The sequence below is a fragment of the Capsicum annuum genome, chromosome 5, assembly GCF_002878395.1.
Source record: "Capsicum annuum cultivar UCD-10X-F1 chromosome 5, UCD10Xv1.1, whole genome shotgun sequence".
In the NCBI taxonomy this organism is placed as follows: domain Eukaryota; kingdom Viridiplantae; phylum Streptophyta; class Magnoliopsida; order Solanales; family Solanaceae; genus Capsicum; species Capsicum annuum.
In genome coordinates this window covers 167328513-167341094 of record NC_061115.1, presented here as the reverse complement: position 1 = coordinate 167341094, position 12582 = coordinate 167328513, and the positions used below count along the sequence as shown (strand labels likewise).

General features: G+C 32.2%; 1 long non-coding RNA gene across 1 annotated transcript; it reads right to left on the bottom strand.

The window, feature by feature from the left end:
- Positions 1–2027: 2027 nt before the first annotated feature.
- On the bottom strand, positions 2028–4223 carry LOC107872553. The gene is made up of 3 exons (XR_001674912.2): positions 4060–4223; positions 3890–3945; positions 2028–2379 (listed from the first exon to the last, which is right to left on the bottom strand). It is a non-coding gene; the product is annotated as an uncharacterized LOC107872553 (long non-coding RNA).
- Between the last annotated feature and the right edge of the window lie 8359 nt (positions 4224–12582).

Below are 12582 nucleotides of genomic sequence, written 5' to 3'. Positions count from 1 at the left end.
TTTTGTTAGTTATACTTGTTATTTGTCATGAGTTGGGACTTTCGGAAACAAACCTCTATACTACTTCATGTGACAAGTAGTGCTATGAACTGTGTACATTTTACCCTATTTATACCCTTAAAATACACTGAATATGTTTTTTTTAACAGAACAGACTAGTGATCATCAAAGCAATTCTAAGAGAAAACTAGAGCATTCATCGGAGATGATATTAAATGGATCTAAACCAGATCTGTGCTTTATGGCGTGGTTTTAATGGCTTGATGGGTTCGTCAAAGAGCCTATAAAACACCTAAATAAAACTAAAACAAAATGTGAGCGGATTGGTCAGTGTTGGTTTGGATGAGCTTGAAACTAAAAAGGGTGACTGGTCAATGCTCGTTTAGTTATGTAGTTGGCTGGTGGAGAGACTGGAAAAGGGTGGTCTCACCAGAGTTTTAAGCTGCATTGGTTGTGGTGGTTTCACTGTTTTTCGGCGAGCTTGGGCTGATTGTTTGAATAGAGAGAGACTAGAAAAGAACGGGGTGATCTGGTTGTGAGGTGGTAGTTGAGCTGGTTGTTTTCGGTGAGCTTGAGCTTGAGCCTTATTTTTGAATATTTTTTTAAAATTAAATAATTAATAAAATTTAAAGGAAAAAATTGAAAATGAAAAAGAAGAAAATTTTTAATGCTAGGTGGCATGACACTTGACATTTAATTTTATCATGGGTGAGGAGTACCACATCAAATGTGTGTGAGGATCTTTTTTAATTAGAAAAAAATAGTGGATCCCACTTTTTAAAATTACCAATCAATTTTAAATTCACAACCACCCCCACTTCTTTCTTTCTTTCCCTTTTTCTCCTTTTTTTTTCTAACAGTTATTCCTAAACTAAAGCACATTCTTTCCCTCTTCCTCTCTCTTTTCTTTTTAATAGTTATATTCCTTTACTAAAGTACAAAAATGACAAAATCACTGTACACAAGAGATTGAATTTTTAGTTTGCTAAATACGAAGAAACCTAAAAAAAGACAAAGCGAAACTCACCAACAATGTTGAAAAATAAACAGAGGTCAAGTGTACAAATTTTGTCAAGGGAAAAATTTATATTTTTGACTGATTTCTCTTTGATGAAATTAGTGAAAGAAATAGCTTTACTTTCTTAAGATATTTTTAGTTTCTTTTAAAATTTTCGTGTCCCGCTTCTGAATATTTTTCAGTCAAATTTGTGCTTGATGCCAAGTAGTCTTATAATTGATTGTAGTGCTCCTTTGTTTGAATAAAATTTGTTCAATTAGATGACTCAACTATAGATTATGGATTTTTTTTATTATTATTATAATTATTTGTCAGTGATTTTATTTCAGCAAAGACGATGTTAAATCTGTGTTTGAATAAAATTGTTCAGTTAGAAATTTATTTTAACTGAAAATGGGTGTAAAGTGAACAAGTGGGGATGTTAAAGTGAACGAGTGTAGGTGGGGGTGGGGGTGGGGGTGGGGTGGGGGATGGGTGGTTGTGAATTTAAAATTGATTGATAATTTTAAAAAGTGGGGCCACTATTTTTTTCTAATTAAAAAAAATCCTCACACACATTTGACGTGGTACTCCTCACCCCTGATAAAATTTTCCTATCTCACTCCAAATATCATGTCACATGATAACTCTTTAAAGTCGGGGTAAATATGACCTCGAAGTAGGGCTGCATATCGTCAGTTCGGTTCGATTTTGAAAATTATCAATTTTACTTATTTATTATCGGTTTGTATATATGCTAAACCGTTAAAGAACCGTTAAGATATTGATTAATCGGTTATTGTTTTATCGGTTTTTCATTGTTATCGGGTTAACCGTTAACATTGAACATATATAATTTAAAATCCAAAGCTAGTAAGTAAGCTACTTCGGACTGCCAGGCTACTTCTTAGTAAGGCTTATTGCTTAGTGCTCACTGCCTACTGCTTAGGCCTTAGTGCTTATTGCTCTTCCCATGCACAAAGCCACAAATATGATACAAAGTAACAAAACATGCAAACTAAAGTCACAATTCACAAATTTAAAACTGTCTAGTATCTACTGGTCTAGCATAAATAGAGTAGGAAAAATCCAAAGTAACAGTCACACAATTTGAAAATTAAGTTTAAATTTCAAACATAGTAATAATACTAATTACTACTCAAGTCTTATACTACGAGCACGATACTCTATCCTCTCCAAACAACGATCAACATAAGCCCTCAAGAAGGAAGTCTTGGTATGTTGTGGATGGTAATTATAAATATTACTGCAATGAATACACCTCACTTTGCACCCTCTATCATCATTTTCTTCAAACTTTTGATAGTGATTCCAAACAGGTGATGAAACTTTAGGACCACAATGTTGAGACATGGTGAAACCTAATTAATAGAGAAACAAAGATATTAGAAATACCCCAAACAACTTTAACTATATAAGATAAATAAAATAAATAAACTTAGCAATACTTGCTATACATTAACTCAACAATGACAGTAAAAGTTCTAGTCAATAATCAATGCAATGAAAAACTAAGTCATAAATCTTCCTGCCGGCTGAAAATTCAAGTGTTTCCCTATAATCCCTTCTCAGACCATATTAGATTATATATAATAGATGTCATTGCATCCTCAAGGAAAACAATGACAAGAATAATCAACTTACTTCCCCACGGATACAAGCAAAATGTGTCTTTCACTTAACTATAACCAACTGAAGAATGAACATAGTCTAACCATGAACCAGATTCATATAGCTACTCCAACTAATTTGGGATCAAGGATATAGTTAATATGCAAAACTAGGCCATCCACGTTAGAGAGCTCGACTTAATACTGAAAGCTAAACTTCTAGTCAAGAATCAGACTTCAGAACATAGAATGCAATGGAAAACTCTTCACTTTTGGTTGCAGATTCAATTTGCTCCACTATAATTCTTTCTCAAACCAAATTAGATCATATATAACAGATGGCATTGCATCGTCCACAAAAGTAATGTCAGGAGTAACCAGGCAAGAAACAAGAAGTAGTAATCAACAAATAATATGGTAACTGTAGCAAAGGAAAGCATGGGAAAAACTTTTCTGACTTTCAGATGACTTTTTGACTCCATACCTTAATCAACACAAAAGGATAGTAACTAATAGTCTGAACAATATTTTCTGATCAACAGACTTCATCTAATGGAGTGTCCAACAATAAAAGAATACAGAAAACTTGATGAGGAAATAGATATTCATACCAAAAATAAGATTTCACAGTATCCTATATTAAGAATGGATGTCCTAAAGAAAATCAAGAGAGTAAATATACAGACAAACATCAAAACTGCATAATCCATGCTTCAATTGTTAATGTAAGAGTTCTATTATCAGCATGGATATTACCAAAGTACAGACTTAAACTTTTAAAGTGAAATGAAATATCTCACTTTATAGCATTGGAGTATCAATGAGCACTTGACAAAGCATATACCATCCACTTAAGAGATGCAAAGATTCATTAACTTTGGCCAAAACACTTATAACTATTTCAGGTATGGGCCATTAAGGTTACTGTTGAAGTGTAGTTATTTATTATCTTCAATAATGTCACGGCAAAAGTGATTATAGCATAACTCAACCAAAAACACTGTAAACTGAAATGCTACATTAATATAAAATTGGTATCCAATGCAGTAATCTCTATGTTGGTCCTCTCTTAAGTAATTGGGTTCCATAAAGTCTACGGATCTAAAATAGTGGTGGTGTATTTTTGGCCTATGAAAGTTAAAAGAGAAAACTGACATACTAATGCACCTTCAAATACGAAAGACTACCAAAAAAAAAGTTATCTTGGGATATTCTTAGACCATATCAAATAGCCCCTAGATTGTGGTTAGGAAAGATGTACCTTTTTCACTTTTGTTAGGTGACACAACTTTTCACAAACGGTGAAAAAAGTCCAACCTGAAAGGCAATTCAGAATACTAGTTACAAAATAAAAAAGACAATCAAGATTAATTTCCCAAAATGCAAGATAATCAACTCCATTCCAGACCCAGAGTGGAGAAAAATTGTTACCTGAGTGAATGATTGTGAGCAGCAAGCCAACAAGCTAGTAACAGTCGAGCAGACGAGCAAACTTTAAGGAAAAATTAAGCGAAAATTGAGCAGTTAATCTGAGAGAGAGACTGAGATGAGATGAGAGAGAGAGAGAGAGGCGCTAACGGTGTGTGAGTGAAAATATGAAATCGTGAAAACCCTATTACCATTTCCCTTTGGGCTTGGGTTGCCTTTTGGGCCAGGGTAACTGGGTAATGACTGGTATTGGAAAATTTAAGTGGGCCTGTTTCTTATCGGGATATCGGATAGCCCGATAAGAAAATTATACAAATCGAGACCCGAACCGATAAACCAGTAAGGTAAATACTAAACCCAAAAATCGAAGAAAAAAATATAGAAACCGACCCATTAACCAGATAAATAAATTATCAGTTCGGGTTAACGGTTTGAACCGAAAATGCATAGCCCTACCCCAAAGTAAAATTAAGCTTAAAGTTGGTCAATTTTTTAATATAGAGAAATATTTTGGAAATTTTTTTCAAAAACTTATCGTGCTAGAATTGGTATGACGGAAAAAATGGAAGATCTGGAATTGAAGGGATGATTTAGATTTTTGTCTAAGTTTATTTGTAAATAACTTCATAAATTTTAATATGTTAATTATAGCCCCTTTTTTTATTAATTAATTATTTATTTATTTATAATATATTTAAAATAAAGAATGAATGAAAGTCATTATGTCAATTGTAAACTTAAATGAGCCTATAAGAGAAAAAAATTAAGCATGCTTAATTATTCACAATTTTGTTCATCTTTTTCACGTTTATAATTTTTTCTGGATTGCCACACTTTAGTACTAACTACTAACTATATTGTAATTATTTTTCTAAAATTAATCACTATTTTTATCTGCTATTTAATTGTTCACAGTTTTTTAAGAAATCACAACTTGATTTTATATTTTTTTAACTTATCTTGTTCAGTAGTCCATAAAATTCATAAATTTTGTAGAGTGAACAAATTTTTACAGTTGTTTATCTTTCAACACTAGATATCGAGGGGTTTGTACAATATATGTTAGTTTTTTTCCTCAATTTATGTGGCATAAATAGAATTTAGATAATTGATTATATTTTTAATATACTTTAATTTGTTAGCTATTATAATTTGTAATATTTTTATGTAATTTTTAAATAATATATGTTACTTTTCTTGTCCAAACTTTTGTGGCATTGATAGTCAATAATATTTTAAAAATAATTTAAGTTCTTAATTATTGAGATTTATAATACTTTTTATTCTATTCCTATTTAAGTTGAACTAATATAATTTCAAGAGTCAACCAAATATTTTATATCTTTAAATTTTGTAAGTTATTAATTATTGTGATTTATAGTATTTTTTACGTATTTTAAAAAAATATATAACAAATTATTTTTTTGAGATATTTTAAACTGTTAACTATTGTAATTATAATACTCTTTATGTAATTTTCAAATAATATATGTTACTGTCCTTGTCCAAACTTTTGTGGCATTAATAATCACTTATATTTTAAAAATTATTTAAGTTTTTTATCATTGTAATTTATAATACTTTTTCTTCTATTCCAATTTAAGTGACACTGATATAATTTCAAGAGTCAGCCAAATATTTTATATCTTTTAAATATTTTAAGTTGTTAATTATTGTGATTTATAGTATTTTTTACATTTTTTTTGAAATATATAACAAATTAAAAAATAAGATAAATAAATTAAAACAAAAAAAAAATGAAGGCAAGGGAAATGACTAGTGAAGTTTTGCCAAAGCAAGCAGGTTGACCTTTAAATTTTTATGTTGTTAATTATTATAATATATAGTATTTTTTTTATGTATTTTTTTTAAAATATATAACAGATTTTTTTTTTTAGATATTTTAAGCTATTAACTATTGTAATTTATAATATCTTTTAATATAATTTTTAAATAATATATGTTACGCCCCTTGTCCAAACTTTTGTAGTATTCATAGTTAATTATATTTTTAAAATAATTTAAGTTTTTAATCATTGTCATTTATAATATTTTTTTTCTATTTCAATTTAAGTGAAATACTGGTTAGATGACCATAATAATTAATTAGATGTGATATAGTAAAAGCATGATTAAAGCAGCGAAGCAAATATGTCTTAAATGACTTATAATAACTAATTAACCGTGATGTAGCCAAATTACTATAAAAAATGCTTGTGAAAAAAATTAATTGGGCCTTATATAAGACGTCAAGTTAGTTTGAAATATCAAGAGTTAATTTATCATTTTAAGTCTATTTTACTTTTTTTTATTAAATACTATTAATTTTTTAATACTTAGATGACTTATAATAATTATTAGGGTAATATAATAAAATTACAATTGAAGCAATTAAAGCAGATATGTCATAAATATCTATTTTACTTAAATATTATTAATTTTCTAATATGTAAATGATTTATAATAATTAATTAGAGATGATATAATAAATATATGATTGAAGTTGCTTGAATAGACAACACAAGCAGACATGTGACCTGCTGCTTGCTTCATGTTAACTCCTCTTATTATACTAGACACAAGAGCCCGTGCTTTTACTGGCCCAAATTATACTACCTTTTTGTGATATAGATAAATTTTTTAGAGTCAATTAAATTTTTGTCATGATTTTTAAATTTTTTAAAATTATTGATTATAATGATATATAATATTTTTTTTAAAAATAGGTTGCAGATAATATATGTTACCCTCGTCGTTTCAATTTATGTAACACAGATAAAATTTTGAGAGTCAGCCAAGTTCTTTATAAAATTTAAGATTCTTTTTATGATTTTTAAATATTTAAAGTTGTTAATTGTTAAGATTTATAATCCTTCTATATAACTTTCAAATAATATATGATTAGCATGATATTGGGAAATCCCATTGCTATTACTCAAACAAGCATGAAACGTATGCTTGCATATTCGTCCATAGGCCAAATCGGACATGTAATTATTGGAATAATTGTTGGAGACTCAAATGATGGATATGCAAACATGATAACTTATATGCTGTTCTATATCTCCACGAATCTAGGAACTTTTGCTTGCATTGTATTATTTCGTCTACGTACCGAAACTGATAACATCCGAGATTATGCAGGATTATACACAAAAGATCCCTTTTTGGCTCTCTCTTTAGCCCTATGTCTCTTATCCCTCTCTCTTTGTCCTAATTTATGTGACATTGATAGAATTTTACACAACTATATATAAAATTTTATATATATAGTTATTGAACAATAAAATTTTGAGATCGAAAAATAAATAATTCGAGACAAGAAAATATATATTGCAACAATCAATTTATTAATTTCAATATGTGAGTGTTACAATCTCTATGAATCCTCCGATTCGCCTTTTCAAATATAAATTCAAGGGTTTAAAGTTTGATCTTGAATTTGAACTTGATTTCTTGATTTGAGAGACTTGATCTTGACTTGTGCTTGAATTCAAGGGTTTTGAGCTTGTTCTTGAATATTGCGGTCTTGATCTTGAATCTTGATGAACTTGATTTGAATGCTTGAGCTTTGTAGAGAAATCGCGGCGATTTGATCCACGAGCTTTCTCTTGCTTCTTGTTAGAGTTTTGGGGGGTTCCTTTTCTGAATTATGAGACTCCTATTTATAGTTGTGGAAAAGAGAAGAGTCATGATGAAGATGAACTTTCTTTGACCAATCAAATTTGAGTGACATGACACCTTTTATGAGATTTGATTTTATTGGGTCTGCTGCAATATTTTGACATATGGCATGGTCCTATTGGCTCCTTCACTTGACTTGGCATGCCACGTCATTTGACACGTGGCGCTTATTTGGGCCTCTAAAATATGACAATATCTTGGACTTAGTAAAGTAGGCTCATCATTTATACTCCAAATTAACAGACTAGCTCAGTAAAAATTGGACATTACTTAAATCCATATATGTTTGGACTTAAATAATTAATCCAATTATATTAATCCACAGTATTTATTTAGGAATAATATATTTTGAATTTAATTTAATTCGAATTTTACACAAATTTAAATTTAATAAAATTTTATTATCTACACAATGCTTCCAACTTTAAGACTTGTCGAGATATTTTTTTTTTTTAAGACTAGATTTGAAGTATAAGCTTAATATTTTAATGAATTTGTGCACAAAATCATTAACATTACTTTCCATCACATGAAAACATGCCATAAATAATTCCTTATTTTGTGGAATCTTAATCTGCGTGCTATTATATTATATTATATTATATTATATTATACTATATTATATAAAAATAAGGATAGGATTTGACTTTTTCTTTGCATTTAATGCACAGAAATTCCATTCTCCTTTTTATATTATCTTTAGGCGTGGTGACCCCTCCTTAATTCTCCAATTTCTACTTGGCTTAGATGCCACAACCGCCGCTGCCATTCCTATTCCTTTACCAAGACTCATATGAGCCCTTTCCCAATTTAATACTCCCTCCGTTTAAAAAAAAAATGATCTAATTTGACTTGACATAATATTTAAAAAAGTAAAATTTTTTGAATCTTATAGTTTTAAATTAAAGATATTTCAAATGTATCAAAATGTTCTTTAATATTATTGTCTTAAACATGCCACATGAAAAGTTAAAATTTAAAAATTGCTAAAAAGGGAAAAAGATCATTCTTTTTAAAATGGATCAAAAAGAAAAGTAGGTCATTCTTTTTTAAACGGAGGGGGTACTAATTAGGGCACTGGACTTATAAATAGCGGTGTGTCGCCTCTTTTTTTCTTTATAGATTTGTAAGGTCCTCGAAATAGCTTCCAGTCAGCAGCTGGGTAATTTCTTTTTCTTTTTCTTCCTGATTTTCACCAATTTCGTTCCTTTGTTTTTTTTAGTATTGAAACAAATAGCAATACACAATAATTGGCCAACTTAAGATTCGAGAGTTTAACTTTGTCTTCGTCACCTTAATAACAAAAGACTTATGCAATAATTGACCGGCTTAAGGTGCGAGAGTTTAATTTTGCCTCCGTCACCTTAAGACCGAAAGACTTTGCTTGAAGACGGTGGACACCGACTTAAGGTGCGAGAGTTTAACTTCGTCTTCTTCACCTTAAGACCAAAAGATTTTGCTTGAGGACGGAATGATTTTCTTTAAGTATGGGCCCTTTCACCGATGCATTTATGCGATGGTCTTCTTTAAGTACGGTCCCTTTACTAATGCATTTTATGCGATAGTCTTCTCTAAGTATGGGCCCTTTTACCGATGAACTTATACAATCGTATTCTTTAAGTATGGGCCCTTTCACCGATGCGCTTATGCAATGGTATTCCTTAAGTATGGATCATTTCACTGATGCACTTATGCAATGGTATTCTTTAAGTATGAGTCCTTTCACCGATGCACTTATACAATGGTATTCTTTAAGTATGGGCCCTTTTCAATGGTCATCTTAAGGTGCAAAGGAGCAAATCTTGTCCGCCTTAAGGCATGAAAATTTTGATATCCTTTTAAGGATAAACCCGTTAGAGGCCAGCTTAAGGTGCAAAGGGACAAATCTTGCCCACCTTAAGGTATGAAAATTTTGATATCCTTAAAAGGATAAACCCGTGAGAGACCAGCTTAAGGTGCAAAGGGACAAATCTTGTCCACCTTAAGGTATGAAAATTTTGAGATCCTTTTAGTTGTAGGCTTGGATAACTTTACCATTCCAAATCCCATTGAGGGAACTCTTTTTCTTTCCAACGGGGTGCCCCCATTAAGTCACAAATATTTGGAGTTAGTCCAAAATTTAATTAGAAGAGTTTCATACTTGGCGTTAGTATGACGGATACTGTAGGAACATATTTTTTTTAAAACTCACGCAACTGAACTCAGAATGAAATTCCAAGCGCCTACTACCTCAATGAAGAGGATCTAGTCACAACGTAGTTCTGGGGTGAGTGTTTTTTTTGTCCTAACTTTTACCTAGACCGTCTTTTTTGAGGTTTTCAACCAAGCGGACTTTTATTTTTTTTAGCCGTACATAGTTTATAGTCTTGCAGGCCAGGAGTGGACGTGCAATTTATACTCGTGCCTTAAGGAGTGTCATATTTCTTTAAGGATAGTACTTCTTCAAGAAATTGGCATTGATCGGGCCAATTTTTACTCCATCTACATCGATAAGCTTGTAAGCACCATTTGAATGTGCCTCTTGTACGACACATGGTCCATCCCACTCCGGGGTGAATTTGCCCCTAGACTTACAAGAAGTAATAATGGGCATTCTTACTGCAAGGACTTGATCTCTAACTTAGAAACACCTCAAGCGAACCCTTCTATTGAAAGAACGAGATAGCCGGGCTTGATAATATTCAAGATTTTGTTGAGCCTTCAGTCTCTTCTCATCAAGAGCTTCTAGCTCCGTAAGATGCAACTTAGCATTTTCTTCATAGGTGAGCCCTTTTTGAATAGCCAGTCTCAAAGAAGGTATTTGACACTCAAGTGGTAGGACTGCTTCAAATCCAAAAGCAAGTGAGTATGGGGTTGCTTGCGTTGGTGTGCGATAAGTCATTCTATATGCCCATAAAACTTTTTTCATTTGTTCATGCCTGTCTCGCTTGGACTTGGAGATGACTTTCTTCAATAGATTACATAAAGTCTTATTAAATGCTTTAGCTAAACCATTAGCGGAAACATGGTACATAAAAGACTTGCGCTGCTTGAATCCAAAGAGATCACAAATTTTATTCATCAACTTATTATCAAATGGCTTGCCATTGTCGGTTATTATATATTGAGAGATTTCAAAGCGGTAGATGATATTCACTCAGATAAAATTCACAACATTCTCCTTCTTTACTTCTTTGAGAGCAACATCTTCGAACTATTTTGAGAAGTAATCTGTTGCGGCCAAGATGTATAAGTGTCCACCAATAGATTTTGGTAGTGGACCAACAACATCCATTCCCCAAGCATTGAATTTCCAAGATGCTATAATTGGGTGTAGTATTTCAGGAGGTTGATGAATGAAATTCCCATGGAATTGAAAGCTTTGCATCTTCTAGCATAGTCCAAGCAATCTTTCACCATTGTTGGCTAATAGTATACTATCGTTTTAATGTAAAAATGGAGCTTTGGTCCAGACTGATGTGATCCACAAACTCCCGAGTGTGCTTTTTGCAAAGCTTGGATTATTTTTTTCTCTCCTAAACACCATAAGAGTACTCCTTCAAATGTTCTTCTATACAGTATGTCTTTATAGTAAAGGAAGTGAGGTGCACGACAACGAATGTCAGCCCTTTTCCTTGGACCTTCTGGAAGTATCCCATAATATAAGTAATCAATGATAAGTTGTCGCCAATCTTCTTTTGTAGCTTCAGATATTGTAACGAGGTATTCAACTTTATTTTCTTCATCCTCATTTGATAGGGGTACTACCCATTCTTGGCAGACAGTAGCTTACGTCTGATTTGGAAGAATCAGGGTTGAGGCCAAAGCAGCTAGGGCATCAGCTTACTTATTTTCTCTTCTTGGCATATGTTGGAGGGTTACTCCTCCAAGCCACCCCATCAATTTCTGTGCATAATCATGATATGGTTGTAGCTCAGGCTTTCTGACTTCATAGCTTCCCAAAAGATGTTTGATCACTAATTGAGAGTCACCAAAGACTTATAATTGCAATTGTTTCATGTCAATTGCCATCTCAAGTCCAAGTATTAAAGCTTGATATTTAGCAACATTATTAGAGCAATGGTTCGTAAGGGTAAAAGAGTATGGGATGACCTCTTCTTGTGGAGTGAGGAATACCATACCAGCACCAGCTCCATCTCGATGTGTGGCACCATCAAAATACATTTTCCATGGGGTCCTGGCTTTAATAACCATTGCATCTTCAACAGGAAATTCATCGCTCAGTTTCCAATCATCAGGTATCGGGTGGTCTGCCAAGAAGTCGGCCAATCCTTGTCCCTTTACGGTTTCTTGGGGAACACACACAATCTCAAACTGTTAAAATTAAAGGTACCATCTTGCAAGTCACTCACTAAACACTGGTTTCGACATTACAAACTTAATGAGATTTGCCCTAGACACAAGACGGACAACATGAGCTTGAAAGTAGTCTTTCATCTTTTGAATTGAGAAGGCCAATGCCAAACACAACTTTTTGATTGGAGAATACTTTAACTCATTTGGTGTCATTATTCTACTCAGATAGTAAAGAGAGTTCTCTTTGCCTTCACTATTTTCTTGATCCAGTAGTGCTCCAACTGGCCTTTCTTATATCGCGATTTAGAGTATCAACAGCTTCCCAGGTATGGGTGCCGCAAGAACTGGTGTTTTTATTAAGTATGATTTGATACTCTCAAAGGCATTACTACAAGGTTGGTCCCATTCGAAAGGAGTGTCCTTCTTCATGAGACGACTAAATGGTTGATATTTTTCAGCCAAGTTTGAGATGAACCTCCTTAAATATGCTAGTCTTCCTTGAAGGTTTTTTAAGTCATGAATATTTCGAGGCTCGGGCATCTTCAA